The sequence below is a fragment of the Lathamus discolor genome, chromosome 5 (genome assembly GCF_037157495.1).
Source record: "Lathamus discolor isolate bLatDis1 chromosome 5, bLatDis1.hap1, whole genome shotgun sequence".
Classification (NCBI taxonomy): Eukaryota; Metazoa; Chordata; class Aves; order Psittaciformes; family Psittacidae; genus Lathamus; species Lathamus discolor.
This window is the reverse complement of record NC_088888.1, coordinates 7,989,574-8,008,825: the sequence shown is the minus strand read 5'-3', so window position 1 is coordinate 8,008,825 and position 19,252 is coordinate 7,989,574. Positions and strand designations below refer to the sequence as shown.

Sequence of the window (19,252 nt, the reverse complement as noted above, 5' to 3'; positions counted from 1 at the left end):
CAGCCCTGTTTCTGAACTGCAAACATTTCCCACAGCACCACCTGCAGAACTACCTAGCTGGAGGCTAGAATTACATCAGGGGGAAAGATTAAGCATTAAATCTAGTATGATACTGAAGGACAACAGCAGTGCTATCACTGCAGACAGACTAACAGCACACTCAATGCATGTAGGAATTCATTTATCAGTTTGCATCCAGACATATAGACACTTTGTGTCTCAAAAGGCGTAAGACTTAATGCTCTTACAGATGTTGCTAGAGTTAAGTCTGGGTTAAAGTCCTTTATGATATAACAGTATCTTTGGACATTGATTTTTGAAGAAAAACTTTAACTTGGATTTTAGGCTTACTTCTGTTAATAAAAACTGTGAACTAAATGTTTCAATGGAGGAGAGGCATCAGATACCTCTAGGAGAGGGAACACAAGTTATTTATTATGTTATATGCCATTTTATATGGCTCTCCCATCTGGCTTCTAGCAGCTTCTACAGAAGTACATCCTAGAAGACATCTACTCCTGTAACTGCCAGCCAAGCTGCTCGGATGCTCAAGGACATGAAAGGTGGCACTAGATAGCTATGTTTAATAATCTGGATTCATTCCCAGATTACCTGCTGGGCTTGCTGAAGAAGTATGAGTGTTAGTATCTGAGATCATCATTATTCTTTACTGCAGGTGGAAGCCATTTTAAAATACATTCTCTGGCTGAAAGACAGTCTCAGTTTTGTAGCTTTGTATCAGCAACAGCAGATTACACCAACTGGCTCCACATTACTGTAAGAAATATTTTTTCCACTTCTGCTTTTTCATGCTTGCCACTCTGACTTTAGTGTAGAGCTCACTTAATTTCAAATCCTGCTTCGCTCTAATGAGGTAAATTAAATTCTTACCCAAAATGCTTCATTAACCCATTTAATCATACCTAATATTACCTTTACTATTACTCCTCACTGGTCTTAAACATAACCCACTGCTAATTCGTTTACATGCCATATTGTAAGTTAGTGTAGATGCCAGCGGCATGACAATTTTCAGTAGCTGGTGAAAGAATTTTATTTGTAATACAGGATTTTTTTTAATAGTTCTTTTTGTCTTGTAAGAAAAAAAGCAAAATAATATTGCCTGTCAGAGACTAATCAGACTGAACTATTGTGTATTGTTTTTTAACTTGAATTAAAACCTTCAATTTTGTAAACCATGATGAACTGATGGTGAAAATCTTATTCCATGTTGACTTCTAGTGTGTGATTTCTACTTCCTCTTCTAATTAGAAATTCCCCACACACTTAGTTTTCACTGAGGTTTGAAAACATTGTGTGAATTGTTTCAGGTTTCCTTCATTTCACTTCCTTAATACTATGATCACTACCGCTGCTCCTGAACTAGCTGAAGTCAGAAGCACTGAACAGAGACCAGTGAGGAAAAGTGGACCTATTTCTGACCCTTGAAATGGGTCCCTCATGCCTTTGTTCATCTCATCTCTCTAGCACCTCCTAGACAATGCCTGTTGGGAGCTATTATCAAGTGGCTGCCTTTAGTTCTTCTAATGTATATATGCTTTTCTCAGCAATAATGTCAAGAAGTTATAAATCACCAAAAACCTCTGCAATATCAGGCTTGAATCCTCCTTTGCCTATGGAAAAAGATGTTACTACTAATAGCATCAATCTTCTGCTCTTGTGGTTCTGATAAATTTTTGCAGTGTCACAGCTACAAACTCTACCCTTTCATAGAAATAAAATAATGTAATCCCTTGGGAAAAGAGAATGGACTTAGAGGTGAAGGGGGTCAGAATATACTGCGAAATCATTAAACAGCCCCTGCTTGTAGAAGTCTCCAATTATTTTCACATTCTATCACACACAGTGAGTGAAAGGTGACAGAACTGAGGTCATCCAAGGTTTGCATTGCACCTGCAGGGATGTGTAAAATTTTAGTCTTTATTGAACCATGGAAAACCTTAGTCTAAATTTACTAATTCTAGAGAACTTCCAGCACTGATGAACAGTTTAGGTGAAAAATCATGTATCCATTTTTCTTCCCCACACATAAGAAAGCCATGAATATTGCTTGCTTACTTGTAAATAATAATAATGGAATATTTATTCAAGGATGACTCTTAAAAGAAAAAAAAAAGAAAAAGAACAGCATGGGATAGGAAGCATTATCATGTCTACTTCACAAGAGGGCTCCTAGTTCTACAGAAGCTGAGGAACTAGAAATTAACTACACAGAACAACAGCAGGGCTAAAGTGGGGCCTTAACCATTAAAATAATTGTATGGATTTTTAATAAATATGCTTGTCATCTGATATTATATATAATCACTGTTTTTCAGAAGAGCTTTCATTACAGTTTTCTTACGGTCTCAAATGACTGGAGTTCACAATTGCTTTTATCACTTGCCAGCACAGAGAATACATACTAAAATACACAAAAATGAAAGAGTATACTTTACTTGCTCATACTGCCTTCCAATTACTCCAGCATAGGTTCTCCAATATACGTTGCTACTTTTGATTTGTGCTTTAAATACAACAAATTAATCAATGAGTCTACATTTGACAAATGCATTGCCTTTTTCACAGCTATAAGCTTTGCTCAAAAAATGGGAGTTTTTTGTAAGTAAAAAGGAATTGACAGATATCTTGCACAGAATAGTTCAAACAGGCTGGCATTTTCTTTCATATTCAAGAACATTTACCAGATTTACACTATTGGATTTATAAAGCTAAACTCTGTGAGTGTGCGGTTGGGCAAAACAATGGTCAGAACCAAACATATGCATGACTGGGTAGTGATTTATCAGGGAACCGGTAGAATTCTCAATGTTTACCACAGGCAATTTAGCTGCAAATGGGTATTTCATTTTGCTCGAATGTGTGTGCATTTCTCTGGAAAAGGAGACAGGCACTGATTTTGGTTTTCCTTATGGGTACACCCACAGGAGCAGGCACGGCCTTTAAAAGAGGAGTAAAGAAGTATTTATAGAATCATAGAATTATTAGGGTTGGAAAGGACCTTAAGATCATCAAGTTCCAATCCCCCTGCCACGGGCAGGGACAAATCCCACTAAACCATGTCACCCAAGTCTCTGTCCAACCTGGCCTTGAACACCGCCAGGGATGGAGCATTTGCTACCCTTAGTCTCTATTTCCCACAATTTAAAAAAAAGTATGCTGCTGACATCCACAGACAAGTATTTGAACTCTTCTTTAAGCTGTTCTTAAGACTACAGGATGGTTTAAACTTACTCCTTAATTTTATTCTCACCTGTTTACATATTTGTGCATGCACAGAATCAACTTTCTGTAGAAGTGACTTGTCTCAAAATGATTTCAGTAAGGCCCAAGGGCTACTTCTGAAAAATCTCATCCTAGTTGGTTCAAAGGTAATTGCATTAGAAAGACCAGGAAGGGGATAACAGTGTTCTTTGTTTGCTCAACAGTGGCCTTTTAAATTATTTAGCCTTCAAGTAGTTCAAGAAACCTCACATATGGGTCAAGCCAAGCAGTGCTAATTTTCAGTACAGGAAAAAAAATGTCAAGAACTGTAGTGCTTTGGGTAAACGGAATAAAGAAAATTGAAATAAAGATTAGACTTGTGATTTCAATAGTGCTTCTACCTGTTTAAAATGTAAAGACAAACGACAAAACAATACAAAAAAATGAATGATCTGACACATTATCACATACAGACTCCCTTCCATTCCATATCTTCATAAATTATACTTCATTATAAATATGCTTGATTCATCAAAACATATCTTGCTTCCAAGCAGAAAACAGGTACCACATACATGTGGATGAGACCAGCACAATCAACTTGTGTTGGGCACTGAAAGCCTTTTAAACTACTTTAACAAATACACAAGTTATCACCACTTCACAGCACAATGCACACTGAGATAATTATTAATCCTGTTTTACCCAGATGCACATCCTTGATCCCAAATATGAAACTTTCCTGTTCCCTCTACTCTCCCTCATGCAAGACTATATCAAATGAGAAGACAGATAATTCACGAGATTTTCAGTTTTTCACAGATGACCAGAAAAGCACATACATGTGAGTAGGATGCTAGGGGAAAACAGGGAATAAATTAAATCACATATATACATTCATATAGACACCATGACTTCAGCCCACATATCTCAGCTTTACTTACCATGGAGAACTCTACAAATAATTGCCACAGCTACCAGTACTACTACAGCTTTATCAGTACTGGCAGCCCTAGTGTAGATGACACCCCAGCAGCTGTCAGTAGCATCATGCCTATTAAACCAGCTCAGTGCCAATCTAATTAACACAGTGCTGAAACAGCTGCTAGTGCTGGAGAGCTGTGAATATTGCAGCTCCTCATATCACTAATGTCAGTGGAGATGCAATACTGGGAATGTTCTGTAAATGTTCCCCAGTGCAGAACAAGCCTATGTTGGCAGTGCCCTGGATTTCTCTCCTTGTTGGACATAATACTTAAAGGAAGGTGTCAAATTCAACTCTGTACTTAAAATCTAATTAAAAGCTCCCAATCCCACATGTTTCCTTACAAATTTTGAAGTCCTGGATTTCTGATGGCAAACTCTTTAATGGACTTTGGCACTGTATATGATCCTCCAGTTATAAAGAAGAGCTGTATGGACAGTGCAACTGAAGAAGGCCTTCTGAAAGGCCCAAAACTATTCTGCTAACAGGTCTCAAAAGGTCACTATCTGGTTTTACCATTTGTTAATGAGAGAAGGGGAATTCACTATTTTTAGACTATTGCAATGAAGCACAGTTGTACACACCTCAATAGAGGACAGAGATAATCTTCAATTGCCTCCCCTCTCTAGTAAACTATTAGGATTAATAAACGTGCTACCAATGCTCAGAAAGACTTTCACGACTTATCTGAGAAAATCACTATAATCACTTTAGTCTTTTAAAAATGCCAATTATGGCACAATGCTTCAGGATGAGAAAAACAGGTGAAGGATGAAGTAAACATAATCAACCAGACAAGAGTGTCAAAAAGAAATATTGATGTAACCTTGCTTCCTCTCTGGGGGAATGGCCTCCACCAATCTGCAAGTCATCTGTTACACAGAGGGCAGGGGGGAAAAGACAGGTCAACAAGCTCATTAGAAAAGGCAGGTGAACCTTTTAACTGAGGTAAAGTCATTTTGTCCTTGAATGGAAAGGAATTAGGAAGAAGATCTCAGTTTCTGGGGTAATACCTTAACAATCTTCCCAAAGATAGGGCTCATAATAGAGATATAAAAGGAAGACATGAAAGACAAGAATCCAGAAAACACTTAGGAGATTTCATATTTTGCAGGATTGAATTAAAGAGAAGAAAGTTCTGCCTGATGTCTTTAAATTAATCAAAACAACCTTTTCTTTCAGCATACTGCAGAGATATATCTCAGATCTAAGTATGATTTATTGCAGTGGAAACACATTCAAGACAGGCATTTCCTCTTTTCCATACTTTCATAGTTTAACAGGACCCCCTCGAGTACTGCCACTATATAAACATCTGATGAGACTTTACTGTAGCTGAAAGCTTCCGATTTTCTCCAGTGAACTGCATAACTTAAGTAATCCACCTAAAATTTTACTATGAAAATTTTCTTCCAAGTCACTCATTTATTTGGCAGTACTTAGATGAAACAGTAGAACTTTCATTTAGTTTCTGAGTGCAGACTCGGTATGTACTGTATGCCCCTCCACAAAATGTGAGTAAATGGCCTCAGCAGCAGTACCAAGATATGTGAGACCTGCACCCCTGCCCCATCTGCAAAACATAGTGGGTGGGATTTCTGGACACAGAATGAAATCTCCATTCCAGTACATCAGGAATTAAGAAAGTCTGTCCCAACATATAGCAGCCAGTGCAGATGGCCTTCTTCTAAAGCTCCTGCTGGCACAGAGTAGTGGCAGATTGTTCAAAGAGGAATAGATTTGGGGAGCAACAAAGGAGCCAAGGATAAAAGTTACATCCAGCTTTGTTCCATGTGCAAAAGGAAGTCTATTATGTGTCCCTTTTGTTTCCTGTGTTTCAGGAAGCAAGAGATTTTAAAGGACTGAAGGTTAAAGACAGATGCTATAAAAAAAAAAAGTAAACATTACTTTTCTTCTCTTGGCTTTACAGAAATCAGGAGCTGTCATTCTACTGGGATTCCTTGAAAAGAATTTCTAATTTGGGGCTCTAATGTTTATGATACTTCACAGATACGAATACCTGTAAAGTTTAAACTTCCATTTCAATTTTAATCCTTTAGCAGACACATTGTTGCTGAGAAAACAACAGCTTCTTTAAGCTCTTCTCTCTGGGAATACTTGTCTGACTTTGTCTCTTTGTATACCTAGAAATCATATGCCCTTTTCTGCTAGCTGTGTACTTTAAGCACAGTTATGTTTGTATATGAACGTATGGATCTATACACACAAATATATTCTGCCTGTTAATGTCCACACTCACTGATCCTCTTGTTATTATACCCACAGAAACAACAGGGCTTAACATGCTATTTGCCTGCAATATATTCCAACAACACAGGTTTTTATTCTGATGTTTAAATTGGATTCAATGACAAAAAATTCTATTCCAAGGGACTTGCACACCATTCCTCTCAAACTCACTCTCTGCTAAGCCAAGATGCTTTGAAAGTCAAAGAAAACGATCACATCATGAAAATACCCCACCAATAGCACTCCCCTGCTTTTAAATAAAAGCTAATTGTTTTTGTTTTTTTACACTGGCATATTTAAAAAGCAGAAATAGTTTCATGTTCTAGACAGAACCAGCTGACTGATACAATATGCCAAGAGCTTCTTTTAAAAATTATTCTAAGTTGTATCATTTGTTGCTGAAGATAAACATTGCCTTAGAGGAATCCACAGTAGCTATTTAAAAGCCTACCACAATAATAAATTAGACAGGAAGTGAAGCAGAATACATGTTAAATTTCATCTTCATCCAACACGCTGTACCATGGCTAAGCAAAGGGAGAGCATTGCATCTATAATTCAGCCTTCATAAATAAAGTATAACCACATGGCTACTCTGACCAAAAAAACCTACACCATCTTAAGACAAAAAGTACAGAAAATGTATAACCAAAATCAGCATTGAATTGTGAATTCTGACATGTCAGAAAAATTCCTTATTTCTGTAGCAGTGTCATGACTTGTCCAATCCTTGCTGTTTCACACTGATGTCACTTAACCAGCTGATATATTTTTTGCTGTTACTTGCAATTTAATCTAGCTTTATTTTTAAATACCCTTTAAATGCACATAATTTTTTGTTATTAATTTGATGTGTTAGAAAATATAACTGCATTTGTTGCTTGTGTGATATTAACTGCATGTCAAATAGATTTACCTATAATTACTGAAATATAATGAGTATTCTTTTTATATTTGCACTGCAGTTAGCTTTTAGATAGCACGGAAATGCCAAAGCAACAAACAGCCTAGAACTAGCTTTTGGCTTTTTTATTGGCAGATCTAAATAGAAATATCCTCCAGTAGTGCTAAGAGTTGGCTTAAAACTGAATGTGGCAGCTAATCTTTATGATAAGTAAGTCAAAACATGCTAAAAGGGACCTACCTTCAGAAACTTTTCCTTGCCATCAGCTTGTATTTTGAATTAATAACCTGAGTATAAATGTTATCATTCACCAATAAAGTACAAAAGGAAGAAGACATAACTAAAGCCTTTTCCTTCTTTTGGCAGAGGAAGGCAACTGCATTCTAGTAATTTGGTCACCTGCGCTGTCACCATGGATGAAGGTAACAGAGGTTTGTTTATTCTCTCACCATATGAAAATAAAAGCAAATGTTCTAGATTCCTTGGAATAAAGAAACAAGCTAGAAGAAGTGCATTCATAGTAACATACACTGGATTCTTGCAAAGTTTTTGTTTTACTAGACTATGCAGAAATATTCCTTGATTGTGAAGGTTTTTTTATTTATTTACTTGCCCTGTTTCCCCAAGTGACCTCCTTTTACCTGGAAAGGTTGTTTATAAAAAGATGTAATGACAGGGAATATGAAAATAAACATGCAGTAAGGAAAATCAAGTGCCTCTTGACTGTGTTTGCTACAGGCACCGAGTCCAACATTCAAAGACACTTTACCTAAAGCAATCAGCACGTGATCTTGCTACAGTTGGAGCAATGGAGTAGATGTGCAAACGATGGGAACTACAAATGAGTCACGGACAGTGGATATGCACTCTGACATACAATAAACACAATGTTCAGAGCTTATACAAGGAATTATACACCATCATCCTACCACACTTCACCTCCCTGTTTATTTACTATGGAGTCCAAGTCAAGCTCCTAGGAAAACACCAAGCCAGTTCAGAGCTCCTGTAACTTAAGCCCAGAGGTAACAACAGTGAAATACAGGAATCACTGACATAGAAGCCACTTCCTTGCCGTCCTGGCCATACACAAATCACATCTTCATGTGGACAGATGAAACATGGTTCTGTGAGATGCTACTTGGAATCACTCACGTTCAATCAGAGAATGTCTGGCTGTGCAAACTATTACCCAGTATGTTGCTATGAATGGAACAGTTTTTAACAGAATATCATACCAGTTCCCAGTACAGCATCTAAGCAAGAGAACACATGAAGTAACTGGACAGGAAAAAACCTGAGCCTGCTTAAGAAGCTGATGTACAGAGGCAGCAGCAACTGAAGCACTTCACCAATGTGACTTCAGCAGGCCTGGCTGATACTGTCTCTAGTCTTACTTGTTGATTAATAGTGGATTTTTGTTTATGTACTTACATTTCCTACTCACTGTGCAACTTTTTGCTCATAAATGCTCATTCCTACACTTTTCACTCGGGCTGAAAAATGCATTACTTCTCTTTAGTATATATTTTTCATTTTCTTTTTAAAATGCATTATGAAAGTTATTCTATAAAAAAGAACAATATATTCCACCAAGTCATTTTCTGAATGGAACAATCACTTCAAGGGTATTCTTTTCTTCCCACTCAGGGAAGGGTGATGGAGGTTCCCTTTAAGAGACTTCCAGAGAATAGAGTTATGTTGCTATAAATTACCTGGTATCTTTATATCATTTATATAATTTAAAAATACAAGAAATTATTTTTTAAATCCTTCCCTCATGCTTCAAGAATGTGACAGAATGGAAATAATAGCTGAATGTTGATCAAGGGAACTGACCTAATTTGGGGAATATATTATGTACCTGGCACTAATAAAGCATGTACAATTTTCTATCCACGAATCCATATTTTATGGCGTACAAAAATCCTGTTCTGACAAAACAGTAAAGGGCACTGGGAGAAAGGTTTTTAGTTCTGAAGTAGTCCTCTGCAGACTCACAGCTTCTCTGGGCAAACTATTCCAGTGCCTCACCACCCTCATACCGAAGAAATTCTTCCTCATGTCTCATCTGAACCTATCCTCTTTCAGTTTAAAACCACTCCCCCTTGAATTTTACACTTCTCTTTCTGTTGTCTGGAATTTTGAAGTGAGACTGTCAATTTTAGTTGGCCTTACTGAAATCAGGGCAGCCACCCAGATGTAGATGAGTTGGAGAACTAGGTCCTTGCTTCTACCAAAATTCCTGTAGCTTTAAGACCATCCAAAGAAGAAATGACAGAGACATCTTCAACCCTCATCTTAGCCTAAAGCAGTCAAATTGGTATGGGCCAGACCACTCACCTCCTAGAAACTTTGCGAAGCTACATGGCCACCACAGTGTGCACAAGGACTTCAAGGGAAACCTGTTTAAGGAGGTGTAGATAAAGTACTGAGTTCTGAAAGTGCTGGGTTTGAACCTGTAAATTATTTAATTTCTATCTATGGCTGTAAATCATTCTTCAGCATGCATATGTAAAATTTGAGACTTGTGCCATGAGTTGAAGCTCATTTGGCCATAAAAGTAAGTGATGAATCTAAGCCAAGAAGACAGCACTGGTAGGAAAACAAAATACCTTAAACCTCTGCACTCAGTTCAAAGGTTAAACTCTAGCCTATGTTCTCCTACCTACAAAAAGTCAATACTGCTCCCTTTCACCTTGTAAGTGGACCATGTATTAGTTAAATTAGTCATCTCTTTATGACATGAACTACTTATATATTAAAGTCCAGATTCTTGCTAATTCTAGCCTTTAAAGCAAAATCAATAGAGCATTATTACTGCAACATTCAAAAAGAGATAATGATGGGATGAGTGACAAGATGTTAGGGTTTGTTTGGCTGAACACACACATTCTGTCAAACAAACTTGTACAAGAACCAGCAAAGGGATGAAAAAGACTTACCCTAAAAGAGGAGAAGGTGTGCTACACCTTGTACTGGGGGAAATGGGGTAACAGGCATTGAATTACAACTGCTGCAGCATAGCTGCACATTGCTCATTCTAGAAAGATGGACAGACACAGTGTAGCCCTAATTTAGCAAACAGAAGAGGAAAAAGAGAAAAGTAATTCCAGTCTCTGTCAATATTAGCCTTCATCTTAAATGCCTGCTTATCTTGTAGCTCATTAGGTGGTATCATTTCATTATAAAGTTCCTTAATATCACTGAACACTGCTCCCAAAGATGGAGAAGGCTGCAGTAACAAACAGGTGCTTCTGTGCTTTGGTTGATGATTAAAATAACTTGTCAGTCTGCAAGAACAAGGCTATAGCCATAAACTTTCTCTTCAGTGATTTCCTTATTTCATTAGAATCGAAAACTTTGTTCCAGACCTGTGGCAGTGAATCAGGAAAATAGGACTTCAGCAAAATACTGAAAATTCAAAACCACATAACAAATATCGCAGTGGCATTTTTTTCTCATGCTTTGTAGAAATAAAATGATATTAAATATGTTCTAAAAATCCACAAAGAATAGTTGCATGTTAAATCAGATCCAGCATTATACTTCAGAGAGACAGTCAAAAAAAAAACAACCTACACTTAAAAACCAATAGACAATAAAACTTGGGAAAAATACCCAAACTGGCTTTTACCAGTTTTACTGATGACTTCTTCAGAATTTTAACTCTCCTACTAGAAAACTACATAAGATGTAACTTCTTTTGCGCCTTACTTTGTTTCAGACTACTTATGTATCCAGGCAGACTGTTTTTTTCATGTAGAATCAGGGGGAACAACAACTATCTAAATGCAGAAGTCCTAACTTGAGTGATGTGGCATGGAAAACTCACAATGGATAATGGCTCCTACAAGCTATCACTGTCATCTACTAACAAACCACCTGCGTTGATGATACAATCGTTTTGTGAAGGTAAAAAGCTCATCACTATACCCACATTAAAACAAGTAACTCAACCAACTCCCCTGTAACAACAGAAACCTAAAATATCAAATCAGTTATAGACAAATACAAGTCTCAAAGGATTTTTTCAACCTGATGATTATCATAAGGAAGTAAGTCAACCTTGCAAAGACATAAGCACATACACGTGTTGAACAAGCTAAGGCTTCCAGTTCAGCTTAAAGGGGTCATTTTGCTTACATCCACACTCCAAGCTAAAACCTATATTGAAATAACTTTAAAAGTGTAAAAACCAGAAAGAAATACTAATGCAATTTATATGATCCCTAAACAAAAAAAAAAAAAGAAAAAGAACCAACACTCCCCCCAAAAATTCTTTTGATTTTAATGGTTTCCATTTCCTTTAATCTTCACTCTTTTAGTCATAAGCTAGTTTAGTATATTTTATTGTAGTACAGTTGCTGTTTTCTTCCTTTGAAAAAGGAATTCTCTGTGTTCCCTGTGTTTATTACTGCAGTCAGATCCGCTACACCTTCAAAATTTCTTCTAAAGCCTTGCATACTATTAAGGCCTCCCTAGAAATATTCAAAACTCAGACTTGAAGAGTTCTTTGTTTAGTTTCTAAATGACCCTTACTTGGTAATACACTGCTTGATCACAGGATGTGATCTGCTGTGTATTCCTGGACGAACTGGACGACCCTGTTCTTACTATGAAGCCTCTGACAAAGCTGCTTGCAGTCAGTGTGAATATTTCCACTGATTTTCATGGTCATGAATGAGATCCTGGTAATCCTGATGGAACACAGGTAGCCCTGGTTTTCTGCCAAAAACAAACAAACAAACAAACACCCAAATAAAAAACCAAACACAAAAAGGAATTAATTTTCAAGTTCAGAAACACAACCCTAAACTCATGAAAAATACTAAACATGGACTTAGTTTTAAGCAGGCTTTTTTTTTTTTACTCTCTCTATTAAAAAAAAATATATCATATATATATGATATATATATTTATATACATCATATAAATAAAATATACTATAAATAATATATAAATTATATAAATATATAATATATTTATATATAATATATTATATATATAAATATATATTATATATATTTATATATTATATATCTATTTATATATAAAAATATATATAATTATATATATAATATTTATATATAATATATATACAAATATATATAAAATATATTATATATATTTTTTTATATATATGTATTTTATATATATATATCTAAAAAATATATATTATATATAATTTCCCAGGAAGAATAGGATTTAAGCTCATTCTAACCTAATGAATGCCACCGTCAAAAATAATCTTTCCTCACGAACAGATGCAAATAGCTGCCTGACCAGTCAGAACATCAGTAATTACCAAGACTAACTACACTTGTGTTATAGAACCAAACTAACTCAGGTCACCTAATAACAGTGATCTGCATTGTTTTTATTTTATCTGAATTAGGCTTGGCAAAACAAGTCACTTCTTTAGGCTTCTGTTCTCCAACTTATTCAACTTCCATACAGAAGAATAGCACACTTGAAAATAAGTTTTCAAACAATACTTTTCAAATCACATATAAAAATGCAGATATTTGTTGAGAAGTAAACTTCCAGATTCAGATACCTATTACATTGAGGAAAACAGATACCACCCCTCTCCCCCAAATCAGTCTCAAATCCCGCTCTCCTAACCTCAGTCTGCACCAACTCACACAAATTCACTGGAAACAGTGAAGTTGTGCAGACATTCCTGTTCAGGGCTTCCTCACACAAATGCATTTCAGACTTAGTATTTTAGCTTTTCACAGAATTGGAGGAATTTTCTATTTGAATATAACGCATGATTCCTTCTACAAGAAACCAGCTGACTTTAACTGGAGTGCAGTCAGGTTCCCCTTTCCACTCAGCATGAAAGACCTTGTGAGATATTTTACTGTCACTAAGAACCCCCAGAAAATTAATCAAATGCAGAACAGACCCATACACCAAATCTCACGTGTAAGTCAAGAGAGATTTTACAATCGTTGCTATATTTTCAGCCTGTATCTCAAGAGAAGATGATACTTCTTTTCACAGGCTTTAAGCAATACAAAAAACAGGACTAAAACACCCTACCAAATATCACATGATCCCAGATAAAAATCATGGTTATTTGCTGGGTATCATCAGCACCCTTTTTTGTTTTTCTTGAAAGACTTCCAGTCTTCTACCAATTGTATTATTTTCTCATGGAACGTAAGTGTTCTAGATGCTTGCCTTATAAAGAGACTTCAGTGAATAACTCTAGTTTTAAAGATTACAACCAAATGATCTTTTTTCTTCTTTCCTACTGAGATGCCTGACTTTTGTAAGCTTCTGGATTTCATCTCCACTAAGGGAGAACAATAAAATTCTTCTCACTTATGAATTTTTAACATATGAAATGCAAGTGCAAGATGAATAGAATTTTGAACATGTTATTACACTATGAGCAATTACCCAGAAAATGTAGGGAACACATACAAATACTTATGCATTTAAGATGATTGCTATCCTTTTCTCACAAAGCTGTTTTTTTCCTGCTGCTTTATTCCACATTTTCTTAGTCATAAGTGAGATGCATCTTGCTTCTCACTGTAGTTGTTTTCTTCCTTCAGAAAGGAGGGATAAAAAACCTATGTATGTTCTTTCTGTTTATCCATCAGTTTATTTATAGCGCCTCTGCTAATTTTTGTTACTATTTTTTTTGTTTTGAATTCATTTAAACTGTATGGTCCATATAAACCTCATTTTCTCTTTATAAATGGTAAATAACTATTATGTCAAATATTGTTAACTGGATTTCTGATATCTTGATTTACAAAGCAAAGGCAGCCACCAGAAAACTCCACAATGTATGATTCATGTCTAATTGACTTAGTTAACTATTACCTAACTTCATTTGATATTTAAGGCTCTATATATTAATTAAAATGATAAAGTAGATTACCATCATATCTCTGTATGAAATTTTAAGCATTCTGTGTTTCTCAGCTTTTACAAATAATGCTATATTTACATGTAACACATGTTGCTGATAGCTGCTTTCTGAGGGAGGAAGTGTCCCTGATGAAAGCATTTTTCACCCTAGTAAGGATGAAAATCGAGGCTGCACCTGTCCCACAGAACAGGCCAGGCTCATGGCTACTGTGGCTCTGGGCGCGCATGCTGGTGCCGTGTCTGCAGGGAGGAGAGGCAGGCACTGAGGTGGAGGTGGCCTTCTTTGGGTGCACCGAGGCAGGAGCCGTGTCCCTGACCCACACTTGAGATGGGTACTGGTGTCCCTGCCGTGCTCCCAGGGACAGGGCTGGGGGAAAGGCAGTGGGGCTCTGAGGGTCTTACTGCACTTTGGCGATGACCAGTTGCTCCTGGAGGAGAAGTAGGCACCTCTCACTCCTCTTGCGACCCTGGGTCAGCCATGGGTCCGTGCTCAGCACCGCTGAGCCACAGCTCCCACCGTGGAGCCACAGCAGCTGTTGGCCTGGCCCATCCCGCCCGGACAGGAGCAGCCTTGAGTGCACCATGACAGCAGTGCCCAGACAGGGACAGTTATGGAAGCAGAAGTTGTTGACAGTGCTGAGGGAGTTATGCTCAGCCAGATCCTGCCTCCTCCCAGCATTGCTCTGGGCCAGCACAGCTCTGTGCTCTGACACTGGGGGCTTTTTTTGTCCAGCAGACACTGGGAGAGGCCATGGGTGGGTTCAGACTGGGGGTTCTCTCCAGCATGGCCAGGTCTGCCTGAGCCTAGTGCAGGACACAGCACAGTGGAAGGACCACCTCTCTTCATTAGATGGCACTACTCCTTGCCTTGGGGTTTACTGCTCGTTGCTGGCCTCCAGTTAGACTTGGTGCCACAGCTCACCACGCTTTGGGACTGGCCTTGCAGCTAGTTTTCCATCCACTGCACTGCTCATCAGCCCACATCAGGTTTGCTTTCTTCCAGTTCTTTGGCACACCTCCCTTTTGGAGTGGCCTCCCAAGGCATCTATTTGTCAGCTACCTCAGAACTCCAGGGTGCACTCCACAAGGGCCCTTCAGGGACTTGTGTACCTCTACTTTGCTGAAGTGTTCTCTGGTCACCTCTTCCACCTGATCTTCCCAGATGCTTTTGCATAAAGGGTACCTCTAGTTTTCTCCAGCCTTTCCCCCAGGTCTCCAGCTTCTGGGATGTCTTTCCCTCTGTCTGCAGCTCTCCCTTTAACACTGCAAGTAGGATGACAAGCGCATCTTACCTCCTTCCCAAATGAGAAGGCTACTACCTCTTGTAAGGTGACAGGGAGAAAGAGTGAACCTTGGTGATGGAGTTCAGACAGAGTTTTCCCAGAACCCCATCTGTGTTCCTTAACTCCAATTTTTGGGCAACGCCTCCATGTTTTTGCTTTCTGCATTGCTCAATGCGCATCTCCCATCACATGGGAGAGATCTCTTCCATTTATAGGACAACGTACCCTGTCAAGTCAACCGGATCTTAAGAGCTCTTGAGGAAAGAAAACCACCAAGCACAGCGAACAAGGATTCTCTTCATCGTTTATAGATTTAAGCACAGGCTGAAGCCCCACTATCTCCCATTGGGCTTGCATAAGCAATTAAAACGCATGCTGAACTCCATTTTGAGTAGCACTTATGCTCTGAGTCCAGGCTGTTAGTCCTGTTTCAGATGAGAGGCACTGCTGAAATATCCAAGGGAAATTCGAGTCAAAACTGTATGTCTATGGGGAGTCAATTCTTACTGATAAAGAATTTGTAAAGGTTACTGTTCATGCCTTTTCTTGTAACAGTGCAATCTTTTTTGACTTGCAAAGTACTCTATCACACAGAGAACTCCAAAAGCAGCTTCTAGCTAAAATCCTCAGCTATTTTCAACTGGCTTTATTTTTAACATATCCAAAAACTAGAGAACTGTGAGCAAGAGACATACGGTGTGTTCTATAAAGAGAAAGCAATTGACTGCCAACAGAGTTGTTATGATTAATTGCCAGTTCAACAGAAGGTAGGAAGTTCTGAAGCAAAGGAAAAGAGGGGAAAAAAATGGTCTGGGAAAATTTAAGAGGGTCAAGCAATTTAACTGGCTTGAAAATTATTCGGTAACCAATTAAGGCAGAAGAGAGCACAATAAAGGTGGGTTAATTCACTATGCTGGGTACATAATTACAAGTAACTAAAGCACATTTCAGATTATGAAAGACTTCTTAAATTTCTTCCCTCTACAGGTGTGAAAGTCAATAAGCAGACTGGGCAAAATCAGACTGATCTAAAAGTAACAAGAATTACATATGTTCATTTATAAGAGTCAATGCAAGAGAATTAATATGAAACTAAAAACAACTTCGAGAAAATAACTGCTCCTCACTTGCTTTAGTTCACACATACTCACATTAAAAGCGTATCTAGCCTACAAAGTCAAAATTATAGTCTTCATCCCACCCTTAATTCATATGTGCTATGATCTAGTCTGCCAAAGTATTTTACTTCGTAAGTTCCCTGCTTTTATCCCCTCCACAAGGTCTGTGATAGCTTTCGAAAAAACAATCAAGCCTTGCCCTTCTCCTCAGAAATAGTCCAGAGGACTGCAAAACATAGACGAATTTAGGTTAGAATGGACCTCAAAAAGTCTAGTCCATGCCTGATTAGATTGGCTTACTCAGGGTCATGGCCAGACAGGTTTTGAACATCTCCACTGATGGAGATTCCACAGCCTCCCAGGGTAACAAGAGTTGTAGACAACTAGTAAGGTCCCACTGAAACATTTTCTTCTTAAGGCTGAGTGAGCCCAGCTCACTCAGCTTCTCTTCATTCACCATGTTTCAGGCTCCTGACTACCCTGTTGGCCCACTGGAGCTCCAGCATGTCAATATCCTTTTTTACAGGGGAGCCCAAAACCAGACACACTATTCCACATGCAGTCTCACAAGTGCCAAATATAGGAAATGGGTAACTTTTCTGGGTTCAGCTAATGACTAGATATAAACAATCTACAATGGCAACCGCACTTGCAATTTATTAAAGGAAACAGAAAAAGTATCTACCTTTCTTATTAATACAGCCAAGGATGCATCTGGCCTTTGCTGCAAGGACATGTTGCTGTCGGCCCATGGTCCACTTGCTGCCTACTAAGACCTCCAGACCCGTACATGCAGAGGTGGATCCGTTTCCTCATCAGAGGGTCCCCAGCCTGTAATGTTACACAGGACTATTTAATGCGATGCAAGACTTCGCACTGACTTTTACTGAACTTCATATGTTCCTATCTACCCTGTTTTCCGGCCTGCTCTGCTAAACACATCTTCCCCTGCATCCTAAATTCAAGTGTCATCCACAACTTTCTGAGAAGGTACTCCCATCCCATCATTCAGGTCATTAATGAAGAGATTAACTGGAACGGATCACAGAATTTATCAGAGGAGTATGCTACTAGTTACTGGCCACTGGCTGGACTTTACACCACTGGCCATAACTCTGGGAAGTACCACAGTCTGGTCAACTTCCATCCTTGTTGCCTATTTATTCAGCCTGCAACTCACCAACTTGCTGATAAGCTCATCAGATGTGGCAAAGGCTTTACTACAGCTTCAGCACAGGACTTTCACTACTCTCCCCTCCTCTACAGCATCAACCACCTTGTCACAGAAAGCAAAAGGTTTGTCAGCTAAGATTTACCAGATTTGCCCTGCTTAAAACTAAATTCATACTGTCTGCTTCTAGTAATAATCTTGCCTTTCATGTATTTAGAACATCTCCCTCATCTCCCCAAGGACTGAAGTGAGGCTGCCTGACCTCAGGAGATCTCATGGTCACAGAAGCCAATGCCCTGCCTGTGACTATAGCCAATGTTGCTTGGAGGAGTCCACTGCTGTTTGAGCCTTTCCTATCCATGGGAAGGATGGAGGCCACCAATTGGCCCTCCTGTCCTTCACTCTAGAGAGAAACTCTTGACGCGCTGCAGGTTATCTCCAGTGGAGGTAACTGGCGCTCACATAGAGATGAAAGTGTTAATAGTGCAAGTGCTAGGCAAGCCTTGGCAGCATCTTCGCAAAATCCCAAACCCAAACCCTGGCAAGGACCAAATCACAGGATCAGCTAGACTGGAAAAGGCCTTCAAGATCAAGTCCAAATGTTCCCCAGCACTGTCAAGTCCATCACTAAACATTCTGAGGCATCCCACGAGCACTGCTGCCTCTGTCTTGCGCAGCTCCGTGTCTCCTATAGCTATCACCTGCCTTTTCTCCCAGCCCAGGGATGCTCAGGTTGGTGACAGCTGGCTCTGATACATCCTCTTACAGGTCTTGTTCATCCTCACCAGGCAAAGTATCTATTCTCCAATTACAGCTCTGCAGACACCAGGCTTCCTTCTGCTACTCTAAGTCAGAAGCTTCCAGCCCTCCCTACTTCAACAGCTGTCCTTTTGTTACCCTTCTGACCTCATGCAGAGCCACCACTTCTTGTTCAGGCTCCCCTCATTCTACCCGAGGAAGTATGTTCTGGGTCACACATCCCACAGAAGAGCCCTCTCCCTACAACCCCCTTCGCCCCCCTCCCGAAAGGAAAAGGTCGAGGCCCTCCCTCAAGCCCTACCTCGGGGTGCCCGCTGTGCCAGCAGCACGTTCTAGGGCTCTATAAGCTCCGTGGCGTGAGGAGGCTGCGCCAGCCCCCACACCCAGGCTCGGCGGGGCGGAGCGAGGCCGAGCCCCGCTGTGGTAACTGCTCCTGCCGGCCCACCCTTGAAACGAGAGCCGGCCCTCGTTCACCGGGAATCAGCCTACCCCAGCAGCAGCCGCCGGGCCAGGCGACCCTAAGGGAACTGGAAGGAAGGGCCGAAATAAGAGCAACACCAACACCACCCGGCCGCAGGAAGCGCAAGGGCTACATGAGGGGCAGCGCGCCCGCTACAGCGGCTGTCGTGCGCCGACTGCACATGCGCGCCGGAAACGCCATGG

General features: G+C 39.4%; 1 long non-coding RNA gene across 2 annotated transcripts; it reads right to left on the bottom strand.

Moving 5' to 3' along the window:
• Window positions 1-11,973: 11,973 nt before the first annotated feature.
• Window positions 11,974-19,139, bottom strand: LOC136016004 (uncharacterized). 2 transcript variants are annotated; one of them, XR_010613453.1, is made up of 3 exons: window positions 18,891-19,139; window positions 17,345-17,490; window positions 11,974-12,092 (listed from the first exon to the last, which is right to left on the bottom strand). It is a non-coding gene; the product is annotated as an uncharacterized LOC136016004 (long non-coding RNA). The 2 variants fall into 2 exon arrangements; XR_010613454.1 differs by lacking the exon at window positions 11,974-12,092 and adding an exon at window positions 15,664-15,988.
• Between the last annotated feature and the right edge of the window lie 113 nt (window positions 19,140-19,252).